The sequence below is a fragment of the Aotus nancymaae genome, unplaced genomic scaffold (assembly GCF_030222135.1).
Source record: "Aotus nancymaae isolate 86718 unplaced genomic scaffold, 86718_ANA_hifiasm-v0.15.2.pri h1tg000004l, whole genome shotgun sequence".
Classification (NCBI taxonomy): domain Eukaryota; kingdom Metazoa; phylum Chordata; class Mammalia; order Primates; family Aotidae; genus Aotus; species Aotus nancymaae.
Window position 1 is genome coordinate 20,632,328 of NW_026988415.1, and position 24,824 is coordinate 20,657,151.

General features: G+C 37.3%; 1 pseudogene; it reads right to left on the reverse strand.

Moving 5' to 3' along the window:
* Positions 1-3,105: 3,105 nt before the first annotated feature.
* LOC105721600 (pre-mRNA 3' end processing protein WDR33-like) lies at positions 3,106-5,134 on the reverse strand (annotated as a pseudogene).
* Positions 5,135-24,824: the final 19,690 nt, after the last annotated feature.

Sequence of the window (24,824 nt, forward strand, 5' to 3'; positions counted from 1 at the left end):
AAAAAAGAAAAGAAAAGAGTGCAGTAAGTATTGAGCTTTGTGTCTTTTGGCAGGGCTGCAGATATTGGAAGTGCCATATTTTTTAGGACAATTCTTTCATGAAGTGTCAAAAATTTTGAAAGTGATTTGATGTTTTACTTTGCAGTTTATCTATTTTTTTTAACTTAACACTCAGATTTCTGTCTATTTCCTTTTTACTGGTCTCTCATCTACATTTTGTCTTTTCCCACTGCTTTGATTGTTTTGCTTTATTTTCTCCTTATTCTTTCCCTTCACCTCAACCCCAAGCTTTATTGAGGTATGATTGAAAGCTAAAAATTGTACATATTTAAGATATACAATGTGATGAATTGATACACTTATACATTGTGAAGTGGTTACCACAATCAAGGTAATTGGCATATCCATTACCTCACACAGTTACCCTTCCTCTGTGTGGCAGAAACACTTAAGATCTAAACTCAGCAAATTTCAAGTGTGCAATATATTATTATTAACTATAATTACTATGTTGTATATGATATATATATATATCCAGAACTTATGCATTTTTTTATTTTTTATTTTTAAATTTTTTTTTAATTCTTGTGTAAATCACGTTCTATATTCATACAAAAACTTTATGTTTTTCTCTGACAAACTGTACACATAGAAACAAATTTCCAAATGGAGAGGAACTTAAATTGGTGGAGGTGCCCCATGTCTTATGACACTTAAAAAAAATAAAAAAAGATCCCAGCTTTTCTCTTCACAAAACAACATGGGAGTTGGGGCAATGAGGGTGGACAAGACAGGACAAGGCCAGCCACGCTGGTGGCCAGCAGCAGTCTCTTCATCTTGAAGACCTCATTTAGGGTTCCTGGGACTCAGGTGCCCAGAAAAGAGCTCAGGGCTACAATGGTGCAGGCTTCCTTTTGTTTCTCTTGGTAAGTCCACAAGTTGTTAAATACTGTCCAGAGAGGCCTCAGATTACTCAGTTCCAACTTCTACCAACCCCTTCCACCACCCCAAGAAGCTCATCGCCTCGGTGGGCCAGAGTTCATGTTACTCCCTCTACCCCAGTTACTGCCACTCTGGCCGCCTCGAGAAGGGGTGCCACTGCCTAGGGGGCCCCCAAAAGGTTCATCTCTGTGGTATCCATCATGGTGCTCTCCGTCTAAGGAGCTGGAACGCCCGGATTTGGGCACTCTCTGGGCAGGTCCTGGGCCCCCTCGGCCTTTGCCTCCTCGGTCCTCAGAAGGGCCCCCTGGGGCCTCCATCTCTCTGTGCTCAGATGTGCCTGGGCCATCATGCCAGGGGCGCTTTCGGGGAGGTAGGGATGCCATGTCCATGCCTTGGAGAGAAGAGGAGCGTTCTCTGCTGGCTGGGGAATGACCATCATGAGGTGGATGATCAGGGCGGGGAGCATTACGAAAATGTTCATGATCCGGCCCTGGCTCTCTGTTTCCATCCCAGGAATCTGGCTTCCGCCCTCCTTCAAAGCGAGGGAACTCGTCAGGAGTGGGAAGTAAACCCTTCCTTCCTCCTCACAGGGTTCCCCGACCTCGGCCTCTGAGATCTCGTCTTCGGGCCGCTTCCTCAGAAGCATCAAAATTCTCCTCTGGACCAAAGTCTTCAGGACCAGGAAAACCATCCCTTCCTCTGGCGGGAGCACGACCCTTATGCCTTGGTGGGGCTCCTCTTCTGAAACTTTCTTCTCTGCGCCCTCGGAAATGTGGGTCCTCAGGATCCCGGGGGAAACGTTCATCTCTGGGTCTGCGGCCTTCCCATGCCCCCGGAGGGTCTCGGGCTGCACCCCAGCCATCCCCTTCGCTGAATTCCCTGTGATCAGGAGGAAATGGAGGCCCAGGGCCCCCTCGCCTCCACTTCTCTTCTTGCGGTAAAGGTCCTCCTTGCCCCACAAATTCATGTAACCGGTGGCCAAAGCGCTTGTCAGGGTGGAAGTCATCTGGTCTGTTGAAGTCATTGGGGAAGTCTGGGTGAGGGCCACGCTTATCAGGGGGACCCCTGCAGTCTTGGCCACCCCGGAAAGGCCCCCTCTCGGGTCCATGCTCAGGCCCGCCGCTCTGCTCATGCCGCCTCTCTGACATCGGGCCCATGTGATGGTTTGGAGGGCCGCAGGAGTCACCTTTGCTGGGGCCAGGTCCTTGTCCGGGGTTCAGAGGAGGAATGCGACCTTGTGCCCCTTGCTGCCCTAGGCCTGGTATCAGGGGTGGGGGGCCTGCACTCTGTCCTTCCTGGTTGAAGGGGGCCCAGGGCCCATCACCTAGCAGAGGTGTTTTCTGTTGCTGGAATGGTATTGGCCCTTGAGATGGATGTGGCCCTCTTGCTGGGTTCTGCTGTCCCTGAGGTCCAGGGGGTCCTTGCATGCCACCCTGAGGTGGAGGTCCTAAAGAGCCCTGGCGTGGCCCCTGCTGACTTTGTGAGCCTGGAGGCCCTTGCAATTCCTGGGGAGGTCCCAGCATTGATCCTTGGGGTGGAGGCCCCTGCATGCCTTGGATCTCTTGAGGACCTCTCATTTCCTGAGGGCCATGTCCCAGTAGTCCACTTGGAGGGTGAGGTCCTCTCATCTCTTGAAGCGGATGGCCCATCATCATCCCTTGGCGAGCAGGACCCTGGTTCTCCCGGGGGCCTGGAGGCCCCTGCATTCCTCTTGGATTCAATCCCATCAGAGGTCCCTGAGACACAGGACCTTGGATCCCTTGAGACCCTGGCCCGCCTTGGATCCCATGAGGATGAGGAGATCGCTGCATTCCTCTGGGACCAGGCGGTCCCTGCAGACCTTGAGTGCCAGGAGGCCCCTGTGGGCCCAAGTGACCCTGGGGACCAGGCGGACCTTGGGGGCCTATGTGACCCTGTGGGCTAGGCGGACCCTGAGGACCCATATGACCTTAAGGACCAGAACTAGCTTGTGGTCCAGGTGGCCCTTGAGGTCCCAAAGGGCCATGAGGTCCAGGATGCCTCTGCATTCCTTGGGGCCCATGCATGTCCTGAGGCCATGGCAACCCCTGGGGTGGGCCCTGAGGTCTCTGTGGTCCCATGAATCCTTGTGGCCCCCCACCTCCCTGATGCAGTGGAGGACCTTGTGGTCCAGTTTGTCCCTGAGGTCCAGGAGACCTAAACTGTCCCTGTGGACCTGGAGGCCCCATTTGAGCCATGTTCATTGGCATCTGCTGAGATGGGTGGGGCTGTTGAAAACCTTGAGGAATCTAAGACATTGGACCTTGTTCTTGAAAAGGCTGGGGTCCGAGGAGAGGGGTGCCAGATGAGGGAGGAGGCTGAATTTGCTTGAACTGTTTCTGAGCAAGTCTTTCAATTTTAAGTTGCTCCAGAAGTTGTGGATTAGTATACTGTAATATAGCCATTTCTTGTTCAATTTCTGCTTGTGTTTTTTTTCTTCTCTTCCAATTTAATTTCTTCTTTTCTGTCATTCAGCACCTCATTTGGAGCAGGAATTGGAGCTTTATTTTGCATCCAAGCCTGCTGGAACTGAGCAGGAATGGGTTTTGCATAAGGAACTTTCTTCCGAGGTACTTTTATCTGGTCCTTTTGCATCACTTCCTCCATTCCCCAATCTAAACCTGGAATTGTCATTTCAATTTCATTTGATTCATCTTTCCCCATCTGTTCTTGTTCCATTGCTAATTTTAGTTGTTCTGGTATTCCCATTCCTGGAATTACTGCCAGGCTATTAGGTTCAAGGTCATCATATTCTACTCCATCTTCAGACATTCCAGGTAAAAGGTTTAGATTGTATCGATCTCTCATTTTATCACCTGGTCAATTTCAAGTCCAGAATTTGCTAGTATGGTCATTGGAGCCTGAGCAGAGAATATGCCCAAGAGGATGCCAAGCCAGACTCAAGATCATCCCTTCATGGGCCATCTCCACCCCACCCACTTCCTTCTCTACCCCAACATGCCAGAATAACAAAGAACCATCAGATCCTCCACTGGCAAAATGTCCTTCATGAACAGGATGCCAGGCCATAGCTGTGGCTTCTTTCTTATGACCTCGGAAGACTTGAAGCTCTTCTTTTAGGTTTCTGATATCAAAAAGTTTACAGAGATGGTCACGTGATGCTGTGAGCAGCCAATTGCCATTGAGATTTAATTTCACTTCCATTACTGTGTTTTTATGGGCATGAAGTGTTGCAAGACTCTGCCCAGTCTTGGGATCCCAGAACTTGATTGGCTGTTGACTATCTTTACTTCCTGAAACAACTAACCCTTTGGTTGGATGCCAGTCTACACACTTCACATCAGCACCATGCCCTTGGAGAATTCTTTCCTCATGACAACGAAGAAAGTCCCAGATTCTAACAGTGCCGTCATCAGAGCATGTAGCAAATTTATTATCCGTGGGTGAGAAACTGGTCTCTCTAATCGCCTCCTTATGTGCCTGGAACATCTTGACGTTGTTCATGTTCGACTGCCAATATTTCACATATCCTCCGTGGTCTGCTGTCAACATCCACATGTCATTATCTGACCACGTCATGGCCCTCACAGGGCTGTCGTGAGCCTGTAATATTGTTTCAAAATTAAAAGTAAGTCCATTCCACAAGGTGAACTCCCCACTAGAAGCTCCAGGGACCAAGCGTCTTCCTTCTGGGGTCTACCTAACAACAAATACCAGACACTTTATTTGTTGATGTCCAAACAAATTTTGTTGTTACTGCATTCATAGGATTATTCAACATTCCTATAGGTGGGACCAGATCATTGTAATAACCTGCATCAGGCTGAATTGCCCACATATCTCTCTGGTCTCTTTGCCATATTCTGTTCTCCAAATACTTAATTACAGATGGATTGTAGTCTATGGTTTTTCGGTTTACAGCTTTTCTCATTCATTTTCCATCAAAGGTAAGATGTTGCATTGCTTGTTGTTGTGCAAAATCAGGTCACTTATAAAACAGCTGTCGAGGTGCCTGGTGTTGGAACCTTGGCACATGGAAAAAACGAGGAGGAGAACCAATTTCTGTAGCCATGATGATGTTTTCCTTCTAGGATACATCTGGCGTAGAGCAGAGCTCCTAATGGCCAGTGCAGTGTGAGTCTTCAGAGCCCGGAATGTCTCTTCTGTTTGGTCTCCCCTCTCCGTTCCTCTCAATCCCGCTCCTCCAAAGGAGCAGCCGCCATCTTCCCCTCTAAATTTTTTTTTTAAAGACAGGGTTTCACCATGTTGCTCAGGCTGGTCTTGAACTCCCGACCTCAGGTGATCAACCTGCCTTGGCCTCCAAAGTGCTTGGGTTACAGGCGTGAACCACCATGCCAGGCCCAAAGTTATGAATCTTAAAACTCAAACTTTGTTCCCTTTGACCAAATCTCCTGCTTCCCTCCTACTCCAATACCCAGTAACCACAGTTTTACTCTGTTTTTATGAGTTCAACTATTTTAGATTCCAAATATAAGTGATATCGCATAGTATTTGTCTTTCTGTGTCTTGCTTATTTCATGTAGCATAATGCCTCCCAGGTTCATCCATGTTGTTGCAAATGTCAGGATATTCTAATTTTTAAGGCTGAAATATATTCCATTATATATATATATATATATATATATATATATATATATATATATGGAATGTGTGTTGATAGATGAATGGATAAAGAAAATATTATTTATATATATGAATATATATAAAATTTTCCTTATTCTTTCATCCATCAACAGACACTTGAGTTGTTCTTATATCAGTTATTGTGAATTAATGCTTCCTTGAATTTGGTAGTGTAAATGTATCTTCAAGATTGGATTAGGTTTTCAAGATAGAATTTCATTTCCTTTGGATATATACCCAGAAGTGGTATTTGTGGAACATATGGTAGTCTTACATTTAATTTCTTGAGGAACCTCCATAATGGCTGTACAAATTCACATTTACGCCAACTGTGTACAAAGTTTCGTTTTTCTTCACATCCTCGTCAACACTTCTTATCTTTTGATTTTTTTGATAGTAGCCATTCTAGCAAATATGAGGTGACATCTCATTCTGGTTTTGTCATGAAGACATGACAGCTAAATGCAATCCATGATTTTAGATTGGATATTTGATTATAAAAATTTTCCATAAAAGAAAATATTAGCAATAATAGAATTCCTGGTTTACATGAAATAATAATAGTATACAGAGTTAAATTATTTAAATTTAAAAATTTTGCATCATTTTGTCAAAGAATAAAAGGATGACTTTGTTCCTATGAGATGCTATAGCATTTTGGGTCAAATATTCATTGTCTCTCACTTGATTTCAAATAATGAGAGGAGAGACAGAGAGTGAGAGAGAGAGAATGAATGTATGTGAGCCCATGCAGGCTAATGAGACTAAATGTTAACATTTGGTGAAATTTGGTAAAGAGTACAGGGGATCAATCTTTTTATCATTAGAACTTACATAGATTAGAAAACTTCCAAAAGTGAAAAAGATAACAATCAATGAGATAAATAAAACTAAACAAATAGACAACACTCTTCTTACTAAACAAAATAGATCCGTAGGCCAGATTTTCCCATTAACCACCATGGAATCTGATTAGTTATTTGAGCATTCTTTATATTTTTAAAGTTTCATGACATCTAATATCTCTACCACACAATCCTGATTACATTTAACCTTCTCTTGTTGTCTGTATGCCTGTCTTGTTTTGTTCGAGTTTGATATGATACTTCAGAACAGATACTAATTTCTTTCTTCTTTACATATTCTGTTAGCAGTTAGGACATTTTTGAGCACAGGTGTTCATGAATAATTCTTGAATTTGGTAAGGTTACATGAATTTGGCAGAGTTGACCAAATGAGAATCTCTTCCATTGTGGACTGGAATTCCTAACATTTTTATTGAAGTTTTTACTACCTAAGCAATCAGGACTGTCATTTTATTTCCTTTTTAAATAATTCTAAGATTATAAGAATGGGAGTGGTCAAAAGGAGGAAATAAAGTATTTCAGAGCATATAAAAAGTCACTATTCTTTTTTGATATACAAAGTAGGTCATTATGTCTGTACTTTCATTCCAAGCCCCAGTTAGAAATTCAAAAGTGGAGTCATACTGAGCTACTCTAAGGGAAAGAGAGTGAACAAAGCACTGACATGTTAGTGAAGCTTAAAAAAGGTTTGAATAGAACACTTTTTTAACCTTCAAAGACCTAAGTAACATTTAACTAGTACTTTGTTTCTATGGAATGTCTATTGAGATATTTGATGGAGGGGCAGTCATTAGGGCTTCCTTGTATGAGACCAGTTCAGAGACAATAATTAATCTTAATAAATCAGAATAGTCACATCTGAGCTCCACTGATCAGTCACCAGTAGGGTCTGTATATTTCATCATCAAAGCCACTGTGCAAGAAACTCAGTCAAGTGCAGTGTTAACATGTCCTGCAGTAATGAAAAAAGCCTGAAACAAATTTGTGACTTTAGTTTGATTAGATCATTATAGGTCTAGAACCAAGTTTTGTATTTATTCATTCAACCAAAAGTCACAGTTTCCCTTGGTAAGTAGCTAGCTCTGCTAGCTGCTTTTTGTACAAAGATGAACAATCACCTTAGCAAAGAATAGTCAATCATTTCCTCAAAATTTATCTTAAATTGCTTTGTAGTAAGAAAATGACGGATATCTATATAGCCTAAGAGTCAGGTGTCTGTGTAGTATCTTGTAAAGATAAACTATATTTCTTAATGAATATAGAACTCAACAAAAGGAAGTTGTTAAGAGCTCTAACTAGAAATTAGAATATTATGATATTTGGCTGCTTTAAGAATGTTTCTCTTTATTTTAATTTAATAATATATTTAATTTAACTCAGCATACCCAAAATATCATTTCAATATGTAATAATTATTAAAAATATTTATGAGATATTTTACTTTTTTTCTTCTTCTTTTGCATTAATTTATCTAGAATTTTTCTAAACAAAGTATGGCCTATGAAGAGTTCTTTTGACACTCAGGATATAGAAAACTAGAGAGAGATTTTTCTCCCAATTAAAGAAATACAGATAGATAAGTTACTGATAATTTTATTAGAATATATCAGATAAGCTGAAGAACAACCAAATAGCCTGGAATCTAAGGAAATGCAGGATTCTCCAAGGAGAAGTGAGATGTAAGTACTGACTCACCTGTGACGGAAGACTAGAACAAGAAATAAGAACTATATATGTAAGTAAAAAAACAAGTAAAATGTTTAAGGGCTTGCTATCAGCTAATGTGAAAGTATAGCACCTTGGGGATTCCCAAATACAAGAGAAATTTATATAAGCTTGTAACCTCTTTCCATGAGTGAGTAATGGGTATTCATGAAAAATGAAGTAGAGTGGGTGACTGAAAAATACCTCTTCTTGTGGTAGAAAAAAATACTTATATAAAATACTCAATACATCTAAAAGAAGACAGAAAAATTAAAAAAAAAAGAAGAGAACAGAAGGAACAGAGGATATGTCACAACGTGATTATTTAAATAATTATAGTAAATGTAAATGGTCTAAACACACAAATGGTAGAGTTGGTCAGATTAGGTTGTGTACAAGAAATCTATTTTAGATATAAAGACATAGGTTAAAAGTAAAAGAATGGAAACTAATATACTATGTACATGGACACTTTCATATTTCATGGAAATTTTAGGCAGAAAATCCACAAAGATATAGAGGACTTGAGCAATATTAACAACATGTGCTAATTAACATTTATAGATAAGTAGACAAAACAAGAGTTGAATACATTCTTTTCAACTGCATATGAATCATTCACTAATATAGTTAATATTCTAGGCTATAAAACACACTTAAACAAATGTAAGATAACTGGAATCACAGAAAAGATATGATCTGAACACAAAGAGATTAAAGTAGAAATAAATAACAACTGGATATTTGGAAAATTCCAAACTATGTACAAATCCAACAAAACAGAAAAAAAATATAATAATTCACAAGAGAAATTATAAATTATTTTTAATGCAATGAAAATAAAATACTAATATATCCAAATGTGTGGGATTCTGCTAAATCACTTCTTAGAGGAAAAAATATAGCATTAACTGATTACTTAAGAAAAGAAAGTTTTCAAATCAATGATCTAAGCTTGTACCTTAGAAAATTATTAAAAGAGCAAATTAAACTCCAAAAAGTAGCAAAGATTTCATGAAGAAGATGCCAAAGCAATTAGAACAAAAGCAAAAAAGTGGGATCTAAATAAACTAAAAAGCTTCTGCATAGCAAAAGAAACCATCAACAGAGTAAACAGACAACCTACAGAACGGAGAAAATGTTTGTGAACTGTATATCTGGCAAAGGTCTAATATCCAGAATCTATAAGGAACTTAAATTTACAAACAAAAAAACAAACCTCATCAAGAAGTGGGCAAAGGACATGAAAACATATTTCAAAAGAAAACATACATGAAGCCAACAAACTTATGAAAAAAAGTCAATATTACCAATTATTAGAGAAATGCAAATCAAAACTACAATTAGATACCATCTCACATCAGTCAGAATAGCTATTTTTTAAGAAGTCAAAAAATTACAGATGCTGGTGAGGTTGCGAAGAAAAGGGAATGCTTACACGCTGCTGGTGAGAGTGAAAATTAGTTCAACATTTGTGGAAAGCATTGGGGCAATTTCTCAAAGAACTGAAAACTCCCATTGATCTAGCAATCCCATTATTGGGTATATCATCAAAGGAATTAAATTGTTCTACCAGAAAGACACATGCACTTGTATGTTCAGCGCAGCATTGTTCACAATAGCAAGGTCATGGAATCAACCTAAATGTCCATCAATGGTAGACTGTAGAAAGAAAATCTGGTATACATAAACCATAAAATACTATGCAGCCATAAAAAAGAATAAGATCCTGTCCTTTGCAAGGACATGGATGGAGCTGGAGGCCATTATCCTTAGCAAACTAATGCAGAAACAGAAAACCAAATACTGCATGTTCTCACTTATAAGTGGGAGCTAATTAATAAGAAAAATGGACACTTAGAGGAGAAAAACACACTGGAGCCTACTTGAGGGAGGAAGGGGAAGGAGGAAAAAGAGCCGAAAAAATAGCGATTAGGTTCTATGCTTGTTACTTGGGTGATGCAATAATCTGACCACCAAACCCTCATAACACTGGTTTACCTATGTAACAAGCCTGCACATGTACCTCTGAACCTAAAACAAAAGTTGAAAAAGTAAATAAAATAAGAAAAAAATGCCCAGGTCAAAAAATGAATAAGTAAAACAAGTGAAGTAATACAATGAAATGCAGAAATCAACTAAGCTAAAAACAGAAAAACAGTAGAAAAAAATCAGTGAAACTAAAAACTGGTTCTTTGCGTACATTGGTTTACTAAACTTTTAGTCACACTAATCCAGACAGAAGAAGAGAATGCAAAAATTGTACAAAGAATGAAAGTAAGGTAACTTCAGATTCTATGGACATTATAAGATATTAAGGGAGTATTATGATTAATTTTGGTACATAAAAATGTTAACTTAGATGAAATGAGCAAGTATTTTGAAAGAAACAAACTAAAAGATAATCAGGATAGTTGTATACCTATCTAAAGACAAGATTCTTTTTTATTTTTTATTTTTTTGAGATGGAGTTTCGTTCTTGTAGCCCAGGCTGGAGTACAATGGTGCGATCCGGGCTCACTGCAACCTCAGCCTCCCAGGTTCAAGCGATTCTCCTGAGTCAGCCCCCCCATGTAGCTGGGATTACAGGCATGCGCCACCATGCTTGGCTAATTTTTTTTTTGTATTTTTAGTAGAGACGGTGTTTCTCCATGTTGGTCAGGCTGGTCTCGAACTCTCTACCTCAGGTGATCTGCCCACCTCGGCCTCTGAAAGTGCTGGAATTACAGGCATGAGCCACCGCGACTAGCTTAAAGACAAGATTCTAAATTAGAAAGCTTCCAGCAAAGAAAACTCTAGCACAGATAGCTTGACTTGTGATTTCTACCAAACATTAAATTGAGATATAATGCCAATTTTTAAAAAATATTTCAGAAATTAATATGAAACACTATCCAACTTATTTTATGCAGTCAATCAGCATTATGTTGACACCAAAACCAGGGAACAATATTATGATAAAAATAGAGAACAATAGCCTTCATAAGCATAGATAAAAATTCTCAAAAACAGCCAATCTAATTCAGCACTATAGAATAAGGATACTACATTATGACCAAGTGCAGTGGAGTTTTTCTTAAAAATACAGTTTGTCTAACCTTTTAAAATCTATCAATAATCACAGATAAAAAGAAAAACAAAGTATAATTTTTTCTTAACAAATACAAAAACAAATTTGGAAGAATTTGACATTATGATAAAAATCTCAGCCAATTGATGGGAACATCCCCTAAATGATAAAAGCCATCAATAAAAAGACCCTACAGCTAATATTATAGTTAATGATTAAATTCTGAGTGTTTTATCCTTAAGTAAGACCTGGAGCAGTTAGATGTACTGTCACTATTCCTATGCAATATTATGCTGGAAGTCCTAGACATACAAAGACAGGTAAAAACCCCATAAAATCATACAGACTAAAAATAAAGAAATAAAACTGTTTTTATTCATAGATGGCATATTTGTCTACAGAAAATCTTCTAAATTTACCAAAAATATATTCTACCTAAAAAATGAGTTAATAAGTTTATCTTAGAAGACCAAAAGACAGAAATATATTGTGTTTCAATTGTCCTATCCATTGTTTATTGACAATCCAATTTTATATTGAAAAAATGAAATATTAAAAAGTCTGCATAATTTGAAATAGTACCCTGCCCTTCCTCAAAAACCCATGTAATATTTATAAATTTAACAAAATAACAAAATAAATAAATTTAACAAAATAAAACCTGTATGGTGAAAACCAAATAATGATGGAAGAAATAAGTAGAATATTTAAATAAATTGAGTTGTATGCTGTCTTCTTGATTTGGAAAACTGTATTTTGTAAATATGTCATTTATTCTCAAATTGATGTATAGATGCAATGTCATCCCAGTTAAAATACCAGATAGTTCTTTTGTAGATAATCACAAAGAAATTCTAAAATTTATGTGGAAAAACAAAGATACTAGCTAAAACAATTTTGGAAAAAAAAAAAAAAGAACAAATTCAGAAGACTTATATTATTTGATTTCAAAACCTAATCTAAATGTACAATAATCAAGGTAGTGTAGTGTTGGAAAAGGATAGACACAGATCAGTGGAACTGACTATGGAGTCAAGAAGAAAACTTACACATATGATCAACTGATTTTCAACAAAAATGCAAAAGCAATTGAGATAGTCTCTTCAAAAAATAGTGTTGGAGATCTTAAGTGTTCTAACCACAAACACACACAGAAACGTAACTATGTGAGGTGATAGATCTATTTATTAGCTTCATTGTTGTAGTAATTTCACAATGTATATTTATATTAAAACAGCATAAACACAGTGAATATGTACAATTTTTATTTGGTAATTGTACCTCCATAAAGCTGGAAAAAATATTCTGGTATATTAATATATCTTTACCTTACCCCATATACCAAAAGTTATTTAAAATAAATCATATACTTAAAAGCAAAAACAATGGAATATACAGAAGAAAACAGAAGAAACTGTTATTTCAGCTTAGAAGACAATTTCTTTAGTGAATAGACGTATGATCCCTACATTTTTTTTGAGAGATTAGACTTCATTAATGTTAAAATCTCATGCTTTCTGTGAAAACACTTAAAAAATTAAAAACATGCCATAGACTAGGAGAAAATATTCGCAAAACACATATCTGATAAAAGATTTGTATCCATAAACCATAAAAAACTCTAGGACTCAATGCTAATGAAACAACTCATTTAAAAAATTGGCAAAGGATTTGAACAGATACTTAACTAAAGAACATATAGGGATAATAATAAGTACATTGAAAGTTTCTCCATATTATTAGTCATTAAGGAAACACAAAATTAAACTACAATGAAATTAACAGACTGTGGCCAAAATGAACAAACCAACCAACAAACACTCACTACAGCAACTTCTGGGGAGAATGCATAGCAACTAGAACTCTTATACATTGCTGGTGATGATATAAAATGGTAAAATCACTTTGGACAATAGTTAAGCTGTTTCTTATAAATTTAAGTATACAGTTACACTATGAAAAGATAATTCACATGAAACAAACATATGAATGTTTATAGTGGCTTTATTCATAGCTTTCAAAGTTATTAAGCAACTTAAATCTTCATCAACCAATGAGTGAATTAATAAATTAGTCCATTCATGCAATGGAACACTACTCAACCATGAATATCAACTTCTGATACATGAAACAACATGATTGAATCTCAGATGCATTAAAGTAAAAGCATCCAAATGCAAAAGTTTTCATACTGTATCTGTGATTCAACTTATAGGCATTCTGAAAAAGTGAAAAATATGGGAATGAAAAAGAAATCAGTGATTGCCTGGGCCTGGGTTCTGGAGAGGATTGACTAGGAAGGGACATGGGAAAAATTTGGGGATAATAGAAGTGTTTTTTAGCTTGATTGTTGTGATGTTTGCGTGACCTTACGCATTTGCCAAGACTTATAGAACTGTGAAACAAAAAGTATAAATTTTGCTGTCTGTAAACAAACCTAGCAAAAGAATTATGTGTTTTGTGGAAAAGTAACATTAATGTTACCTGGGAACTCATTAGAAATGCAGAATCTTTGGGCCACATCCCAGACCTAGTGAAGTAGAATTTGCATTTGGCAAGATCCCCATGTGATCCAAATGGATATTCAAGTTTGAGAAACATTGACTGAGAACCAATGTATTTTCCCCCTTGGACAATCTTTCATCAACAGAGTAAAGTAAAATGCAAGAGTAAGGGACTAAGGAGGATTTGGAGTTGATGTTATGGGCTTCTTGAGAAAGGATTTATATCAATATAGTCACTAAAGGAGACTTTAGGGAAGTAAAGGATTTCCAAACTGATTTATCTATTCTTAGAAGTGTCTTTATCAGGCTCTAATAACACTTCAAATCTATTTAGATTCTGGTGAGAACTACCTTTTCAAGATTAAACTACCCTAATACCTATTTTCAGTGTTCTGATGAGAGTTTGGTAAAAACTGTCCTGCATTGTGGGGAGTCTATGAACAGAGGGAAGGAGCACTTTGACTTAAACTTCTAGCAATTGCATCTCTTTGGCTGGCCTCTTATGGAATCTACTAGTTGATTCAAGTTTGACTAAGGTTATGTATTAAGAACTAACCATGTATATTCTGATTTCCCTTTTTAAGGAAAATAAAATAATCAGGTAATTAGCCAGATTACGTGAGGACAGTGACTGTGCTATAAATCTGTCCTATACTGAAGATGGAATACAGTGGAGGTAGGTTACATAGAACTATAATACAGTGAATTAGCCAGGATTCTCTAGAGGAACAGAACTAGTAGGATATATGTATATATGAAAGGAAATGTATTAAGGAGAATTGACTTACAAGATGAAAGCAAGGTAAAGTCCCACAATAGACTGTCTGCAAGTTGAGAGGTCAGGAAACCAGTACGGGCTCAGTCCAAGTCCCAAAACCTCAAAAGTAGGGAAGCTGACAGTGCAGTCTTCAGTCTGTGGCCAAAGGCCCTAGAGCCCCTGCAAACTACTGGTATAAGTCCAAGTGTCCAAAAGCTGAAGAACTTGGGAGTCTGATGTTTGGGGACAGCAAGCATCCAGCATGGGAGAGAGATGAAGGCTGGAAGACTCAGCAAGTCAGCTTCTTCCACCTTCTTTAGCTTGCTTTTTCTAGCCACGCTGGCAGCTGATTGAATGGTGCCTACCCACATTGTGGGTGGGTCTTCCTGAGAGTGGGTCTTCCTCTCCCAGTCCACTGACTCGCATGTTAAACTCTTCTGGCAACACCCAGGAACATCCAGATATACCCAGAAACAATACTTTGCATTCTTCAATCCAATCAAGTTGATACTTAATATTAACCATTACACACAAATTTATTGTTTTCAAGGAGATTTATTTTGCTTGGCTATATTTAACTCATAAAAAATATAAAATGATACTAGCCAGCATGCAATACAGAGCTCTCCAGTTATTACAGAATCTAGTATCTTAAATAATCAAGATATAAAATGTGTTCCTTAGGTTTAAGTGATCAGGGAAGGCTTTGTATAGGAAAAAGTGTGAATTATTGTGTATGCTACTCAGCTAAATATCTTATCAACAAAGCAACAGTAACAAGAAACTTTAGGTGAGTTTAGTGTACTTATAAAATTAAAAAAAATTGCTGTGTATCTAATAATATGAGGGACATGAATAATTAGAGAAATGAATACAATGTTACAAATGGTTATGTTGAGCATTCTTACAGGTCAAGAATCTTCAGTTCCTATCAGTATCATGAAGTTGTTTCTTTTTTTCTTCAGTTGGATATTTGCCAAGGAAATTAAGCAAGAAATAAGGAATAAAAATGTATGCAAGGCTGGCTCAATATATGCAAGTCCATAAACATAATCCATCACATAAATGGAACCAAAGACAAAAACCACGTGATTATCTCAATAGATGCAGAGAAGGCCTTCGACAAAATTCAACAGCCCTTCATGCTAAAAACTCTCAATAAACTAGGCATCGATAGGATGTATCGTAAAATGATAAAAGCTATTTATGACAAACCTACTGCCAAAATCATACTGAATGGGCAAAAGCTGGAGTAATTCCCTTTGAAATCAGACACTAGACAACAATGCCCTCTCTCACCACTCCTATTCAATAAAGTATTGGAATTTCTAGCCAGAACAGTCAGACAGGAAAAAGAAATAAAGCGTATTCAATTAGGAAAGGAGGAAGTCAAACTGTCTCTATTTGCAGACAACATGATTGTATATTTAGAAGACTCCATCGTCTCAGCCCAAAATCTTCTCAAACTGATAGCAACTTCAGCTAAGTCTCAGGATACAAAAATCAATGTGCAGAAATAACAAGCATTCCTATATGCCAATAACAGACAGACAGCCAAATCAAGAGAGAACTCCCATTCACAATTGCTACAAAGAGAATAAAATACCTAGGAATACAACTAACAAAGGATGTAAAGGACCTCTTCAAGGAGAACTACAAACCACTGCTCAAGGAAATAGGAGAGGACATAAACAGATGGAAAAACATTCCATTACTCATGGCTAGGAAGAATCAATATCGTAAAAATGACCATACTGCCCAAAGAATTTTATATATTTGATGCTATCCCCATCAAACTACCAATGATCTTCTTTACAGAACTGGAAAAAACAACTTTAAACTTCATATGGAATCACAAGAGAGCCCACATAGCCAAGACAGTCCTAAGCAAAAAGAACAAAGCTGGAGGCATCACACTGCCGGGCTTCAAACTATACTACAAGGCTACAGTAATCAAAACAGCATGGTACTGGTACCAAAACAGAGACATAGACCAATGGAACAGAACAGAGGCCTCAGAAGCAACACCACATATCTACAACCATCTGATCTTTGACAAACCTGACAAAAACAAGCAATGAGGAAAGGACTCCATATTTAATAAATGGTGTTGGGAAAACTGGCTAGCCATGTGCAGAAAGCAGAAACTGGACGCCTTCCTGTCACCTTACACTAAAATTAACTCCAGATGGATTAAATATTTAAACATAAAACCTAACACCATAAAAACACTAGAAGAAAATGTAGGCAAAACCATCCAGGACATAGGCATAGGCAAGGACTTCATGACTAAAACACCAAAAGCAATGGCACCAAAAGCAATGGGAATGAAAGCCAAGATAGATAAATGGGATCTAATTAAAATTCAGAGCTTCTGTACAGCAAAAGAAACCATCATTAGAGGGAATCAGCAATCAACAGAATGGGAAAAAATTTTTGCAGTCTACCCATTTGACAAATGGGTTCCTATATAACAATAACAGACAAACAGAGAGCCAAATCAAGAGAGAATCTACAAAAAACTAAAACAGATATACAAAAAAAAAAAAAAACCCATTCAAAAGTGGGCAAAGGATATGAACAGACACTTTTCAAAAGAAGACATATATGAGGCCAACAAACATGAAAAAATGCTCATCATCACTGGTCATTAGAGAAATGCAAATCAAAACCACATTGTGATACCATCTCACACCAGTTAGAATGACGAACATTAAAAAATCTGGAGACAACAGATGCTGGAGAGGATGTGGAGAAATAGGAACACTCAAACTGTTGGTGGGAGTGTAAATTAGTTCAACTGTTGTGGAAGACAGTGTGGCAATTTCTCAAGGATGTAGAAATAGAAATTCCATTTGACCCAGCAATCCCATTAGTGGGTATATACCCAAAGAACTATACATCATTCTACTATAAAGACACATGCACACATATATTCATTGCAGCCCTGAGTACAATAGCAAAGACCTGCAACCAACCCAAATGCCCACCAATGATAGACTGGACAAAGAAAATGTGGCACGTATACACCATGGAATACTACGCAGCCATAAAAAACAATGAGTTCGTGTCCTTTGTAGGGACATGGATGAATCTGGAAACCATCTTTCTCTGCAAACTGACACAAGAACAGAAAACCAAACACCACATGTTCTCACTCATAGGAGGGTGTTGAACAATGAGAACACGTGGACTCAGGGAGAGGAGCATCACACACTGGGGGCAGTTGCGGGGGGCTAGGGGAGGGACAGCAGGGGGTGGGGAGGGATAACATGGGGAGAAATGCCAGATATAGTCAAAGGGGGAATAGAGGCAGCAAACCACCTGGTTATGTATGCACCTATGCAACAACCCTGCATGACCTGCATATGTACCCCAGAACCTAAAGTAAAATAACATATATATATATTTTTTTCAGCAATCAAATCTGAAGAAAACCATACTGAAGTTTTTGTAAAATAACATGTGCCTTCAACTCAGAAACAGATGTCTCCTTTTGATTGGCTCTGATAGGGATCTCTCTATCTTGGAGATGATCTCCTTCCATGGTCAGTTGAGGGAAATTGGCAGTGGACCTGCCAGCAGTGATCTGGCTCCAGAAACCCTTCTTTCTCTCTCCACCCATAGAACAGTTTTTCAGGCAAATAGGTTTCCCCCACAAGATTATGAACTCCTCTTAATAATCTTAGGTATTTCCCTCCATAAGTCCTGTACAATATATGACTCAGAATTGTTGCTCCATAAATAATAAAGAAAAATCAAATCATCTAAGCTTCATATTGTCCTTTCAGGGATCTGTGGTCTTTAGCAGAAAATGACTATTGAAAGACTAATCAGATAAAAGAGTATATAAACTAGTTTATGTGCTAGCACTCTTAAATAAAACCCAACTTTATCTGCTTACAATGCACTCATCTCAAGAAAGACCCTTATTAAGTGAATATAATTGTGGAAATATGCTGGCATATGAGAGCAAATATTCTAAGTTTTCTGAGAAGACATAAGTCACCTACTTTAGACGAATGGACAGTCCTAGTTTATAGAATGTCTCTCAACCCCAGTCTACCCACCAGAATAAATCTGTGGAGTTTTAAAAAATACAAGTGATCCATGAATAACTGAAAACTTTATAGATTCATTTCTCAGTAACTATGTTACATATTTTACATGTAGTATTCACTAAAGTATACAGATATATTTGTCAATTTTGTGTGTTAGAGCTTGCTGAAGGTGGCTTTGTGACTGTAGTGCAAAGATCATTCTGTGTACTATATAATAAATGGCCAGATCCTAACAATATTTACTGCTACTCTAAACAGATAGGGTGAAAAATGTACATCTGTACAAGGAACAAGCACAAGGTGGCTAAGCATGTCTGAGGTGGTTGCAAATCACATTGGTGTCAACATTCAGCAAAGTTTCAGGAAAAACTAACAGTGAACCAGGCATCCCTCAGCCATTGGTCTAGCACATTTTCCATAAGCTACTCAGGATGATACGTGGCCCTTTGAACCTCATGAAGGCTCCAATGGAGACAGATAAGGCAAAATAATATGACTTCTGCTGCTCGGTTTTCAGTCATATTGAGATGAATCAATTTTGCATATTCATATTCACCAAACAGGCTGCATTTCACTTACATGAAAAAGTGAACCACCGTAAGTTCCACTAAGAGACAATGAAAATTAATATGACACTTGCAAAGGAGTTGTCAAAATTAATATTTTTTGTGTCATCACTCGCACATGTGTCTTTGGTCTTTTTTTTTCTTTTTTTTAAAGTGACAGGATTGCCTTATGGAACATGTTTATGGAATGATATTTTCTCCACAATTATAAGGTGCTTCTTTTAACTTCACTTTCCAAAAGGATACATTTCTATTTCACTTCCATAGCAATTCCAGAGGTCACCTGATAAACATCTAACATGGTGGTAGACTGGGCATAGTATTCAAATTTGACCTAGAGACCAGTGGCCACCCAGCTATCCAATTATCATATCTTGCAAATCCTCCCTCTGTGAGAATATTTGCAAAATCTCATGTTTTATGCCACTACTTTCTTGAAGGCTTAAGGAAATCAAGAAATACAATGTAGCTGATATTCCTACATTGACAGACTGAGAAAAATGCTATAAGATTGGTATATGCCCTGTGGCATAAGAAATGAATATTGAGCAAAATAATTGCTTTCAATCCTTTATGAACCAATTTTGCTTTATGATAATATTTAATATAGTTGATGAATAATTAATTTTGGAAAGTGCTTTTTAAAATTCATTCATATTTATCCTTAGATATAACCCTTCATATAATTAGGCACAGCTTGGGGATACCTCTCTGTGTAGTTAAAATACTTCAACAAAATGAAAATGTTGATTTGTAACCAGAGTGGAAAACCCCTCAGAAACAGTTTTTTCTATTTGCCCGTATTCTCTTCTCCAGTCAAGACCAATAATATTGAACTCCACCATGCTCTCTAACTCTCATCTCCAAAAAAAGTACATGCACACACATGTATGTGCACATGCACACCTTGAAATTGAATATTGTGGGCTGCCAGAGACTAAATCATACCTCCTTCTAACAGTTCTCTAAAGATCTTTATAACATCATTCTGGTAATATTTACTTAATTATACATCATAATTATATAACTGCAGGTTGTAATTATATAATTACATGTGTTTACATTCATTAGACAATTAGATGTAATCACCCTTAACACAAAAAGTTACTTGATAGAGACCAGGAACTTAACATAGAAAGTGAAATTAATTAAATGCTATTCTGATTCTTTCCATATGGAAGTTCTCTCATGAGGTGGGACCAGCAAAACAGCTTGCATCAAAATGGAGAAAGAGCTTTGGAAAAACATTGTAACTGAAGAAAATGAAATAGAAAAAAATGAAACAAACCTTTCTTGATTAAATTTTCTAGGATTACGGACTGGGGTGGGGGAGTGGGAAAGAATTTTCTAGGATTACATTATTGTATTATTGATATTAATTTTTAATATATAACTTTATTGATTATTTAAATATTTGTTGGGATAGTAGCTAATGGTAGTGTTATTACACATGGACAGCATTTTAGTAGCAAATAGAGACATGCACTGCTCCATCTATTCTCCCCATTCATTCACTTACTCCCTCATTTAGCTAACATATATTTACTGAATGCAAACCATGTCCTGGGACAAAAGTTCAACACTGGTCTGTGTCCTTATTCTTCAGAGGGTGGTCTTGCTCCTGGTCCCCAGTGTTTTTACCTTTCTCCACAGTATTTAATACACATTGCCCACCCTCATCAAAACTCTTCCATTTAATGTCTCACACTTCCACGGCTGGATTGTCAGCTAGGTGATAATGAGTGGACAAGGTCACAAAATCAAAGAAATTGATGCAATCTATGCTGAAATATTAAGGTGCTAAGGGGTAATTTTAGTTCTGGTACTGATAGTTACTGAGGCAGTAGTGTTTCTCTCTGGAGCTCCTCAGTATGTTTCAAGTGCTCCCTCTGCTTAGGCTTGAAGCTGCAAGCTAAGTCCTCAAGCAGAACACCCTCCTTATTCCTATGTCTACTACTCCCATTGGACTGTGAGCTCCCTGAGGAAATAGAGACCCTCTCTATAATACCCAGTGCATAGCAAAGGAAATTTTGTAGGATGTCTTCTGTTTATGCTTGTTGACTCTCATAATGAAGGGGAATTGTCATAGGCAGGGCCATCCCTGCCTATATTTCCTCAGTAACAACCCAAAGTGAGGAATGTTTTACATGATTACTTTTCATATATTTCTACAATCTTAAATCAGATATTTGTAACTCAAACTCTATTTTGATTACCAGTAACAGTTGTCATCATTATTCTGGAGGTGCTTGATTTATATACCTGTTAAATTTTCATTTGGCAACTAACACTAGCTCTCTCACTAGTAGTAATCTGTAAGCAAATACCTAATTCCTTAAAAAATCCACTGTTTAAGGAAATTTGACAGTAAAACATTGTCTAGGTATAGAATCACAGGGTCGTAGAATTTTATATTTGGAAAAACCTTTGAGGTCATCTGATCCAATCTTCTAGCTTCCGTTGAGTATAGAAATATGCACTATTATATCTTCCTTAGATAGTTATTTGGTCAGCTTAAACATTTAGAGATTGAGGTAGCTCAATATTATACAAGGCAACCCATTCCATTCTGTCAATGGACCTTCTTATCTTGAACTAAATTTACCTACTTTTAATCATTCTTCAGGGCATGCACAAATGAAGTTTATATTTTCTTCCACATGATAGCTCTTCAGAAGTATAACTGCCATCATTGCTCAACATCTGCCTCGATTTTTTTATTTGATTTTGCCAGTTAGGTGTCAGGTTTTCTGATATTTTTTAAATGTCATGGTTTTGAAGATACTTAGTCCTATCCTTTGAATTTTATCTTGGTTGTCAATATCCGTCTAAAAATGTGAAGCCCACATCTAAATACTTTATTCTGCGTTGGCTTGACCACGCCAGAGCGTCGGGGGGCTATTAGGTTCCCCACTCCTCCATTTGAGCAGGTTTGTTCTTCCCAGATATTATATTATATAATTTGAGCTACTATTTCCATCTGTTGAGATGTTATTGAATCATAATTCTGTCACATTAACTGTCTGCTCCTGCTTTGGTTAATCTGTAAATGTGCTCAATCAGTGAACTTTCTGGGACTCCTCCAAGTTATTGGTAGAGTGGATAAGACTTGTGACAAAAACCTGTTCATCTAGGTTATCACTGATTTATCCTTTGGGGTGTCTTCTCTGGCAATGGTAATCCAACTTTATAAATCCTACTTTATAAGTATCTATTTAACTGAATGTAGCTATCCTCATTCTATGTAGCTGCCAGAGTTATCACATGTCTTTTTGTAATGTATATGAATTCTAAGTGTAACATTCAACAAATCTGCCAGCTATGTAACACTATAGAAAAAAGAAATAAATATGAATTTTTAGTGAATTGATACTGGCTCTTTTCATAAATACCTGAAAGCCATCTGCTTAATAATTAATTCTTGAATTTTGTTGGAAATCACTATTTATCTCTGGGTTTTAATTCTAGAAGACAATATTTTTTTTTTGGTTTTGAAAATCAAGCTATTTTTCCACCGCTAGTCTCCTGCTACATTTCTCATTTCTAGTAATTTCTTAAAAAATAATGGGTAGTCTAGCGTTTGTAAGTATGTATTCATCCTTCTTAACACAATTGAATTCATTGGAATCTTATTTATATTAACCTGGTGTTGCTGTCTTAAAGTCTCCACATCTTAATCCTCTCCCAAAAATACTTCTTGAACCTTTCCAATATTGAGATATTCATGTGGTATTCACTTCCATGTTCACCTAGAGGACATATTTATTTAATATACTCTCTGTGGGTTAAATCTGTGTTAAAATTGCCCCAGCAACTTTACAGTTCTCAATCTTCCTCTTATTTACAATATATTAATAATTTATATATCTTCCTAATTCTTATGTACATTTCCTACCACACTTCTCATTAAAGATGGGGCAACAGAATGTTCTCAGCACCCTCTTAGTTGTTGTCAGGGTTTTTCCTTCTCCCACTTTATTCTACAAGTAGCCCAGACATCTCACAGCAAATTTGAAACTCTATGGACCTCCTTGTATTGTCCCACTTGGACTAGGCAGGGTTCCATAGTTTGTATATTCTCTTAGGCTAATTCTTTTGGGACACCAAACAGCCCCTTGGGGTTCTGCTCTCAGCCATGTGAAACGTAAATTAGTTTCTATAATTATGTTAGCAAGTTAAGATGTTACCAATCTCAGGTAACATAATGCCTTACCCCTGATGAAATGTGCCTGACTTGAAAAATAAAAAGTATTTTATTTTGCTTTGGATGTGATTTTATATGTTGGTTTGGATGTGGTTAAATGCAGTCATCAAGACAAGACTGAACTGGGAGAGTGGAAGCAAAGATATTTAGAACAAATGGGTTTCCAGTGACAATCCACTGGAATGGAACACTGTATATAGATACTTACTTGCTCTGCCATGACACTTTTTAGGCAGCAGTGAGGTTGATGCTCTTTCCAAAGACTTATGCCATGCTTGTGACAAATTGGAAGATGGAGACAATATGACAGAAAATGTTTCTGACTCAATAGATTGAATTTCAAACACCAGTCTCCTCTAGGCTCTTAACTGCAGGCTATGGCCTGTTTCCTGGGTTACAATATTGTGCTGTAATGTTCTAATCTTGGATCTCTCTTCTCCAGAGCTGGTGAATAGTCTTGTGTCACCTTCTTATGCTTCAGTTAGACATAAAGGATGAGCAAATACTATTCTTGGTCTTGATAGGGTAAGGAAGAGTTAATTAGAGGGGAATGACTTTTTCTTTTCCCTGGCTCCAGCTTAAGTGTGTCTACATTTCTCTTTTTGGAATTACCTTTTCTCATTTCTGAACTTTCAGAGTGAGAAAAAACAGGTAGCTATGGCTTACTTTATTGTAAGTTGCATGGCTAAGTTAACACTAAGCCTGATAAGTCTGGGTTTTAGTATAATATCTTTGGCATATAGTTGAAAAGAATAGCTCATTTAATCAAATCACCTCCTACTTGGTGATTATTAAGGAAAATCTCAAATAAAAATATAGCTGTGTGGTCCAATACATGAATTCATTCCCTGCCTGCAAAACACATGTGTCACATACATATGAATCTGCACAAATACCCATGCAACTTATACTCCATGAACACACATATAGGTGCTAACTTCCTAAATTTCTATTTTGTCAACTTTGCCATCACAAAATCTGAATCTGGAGTCAGAGGAAGAAAGCAAAGGTTCATAGTTGACTCAGTTTAATAATGCCACAGTTTCTGTGGCCTTCTCATTTTACCTTCTATTTTTCTGTTCTTCAGTATGGTCCCATTGACATCTCTGATATACTCAGACAATGCACATGATGACTTAATGTGTACTGGAAATTCAGAATTAAGAGAATTTAATTGTTGGCACTGGGAATTAAGTAGAAGACATGTAGGAAAGAGCATTTGCAACAATTCTTTTTATTCATACGCTGATACCAGGAGCTTCAAAGGAGACAGGATATTTCATAATAGAAGACATTGGATTTGAATCTGGTTTCCTGCTTCTTCTTCATTTAACCTGTCTGAGCTTGTTTTATCTGTAAATTATGGAATTATTGTGAATATCAAAAACATTGATGCAAAATAATCTATTACAATTTTGGCTGCAAAATCACTATGAATATACTATTAATTTTGAGAGAGATGAGAAGAGATGTTAGAAGAAGATTCCAACCAATATTTATTGAAATCCTACATAATCAGGTGTAAAT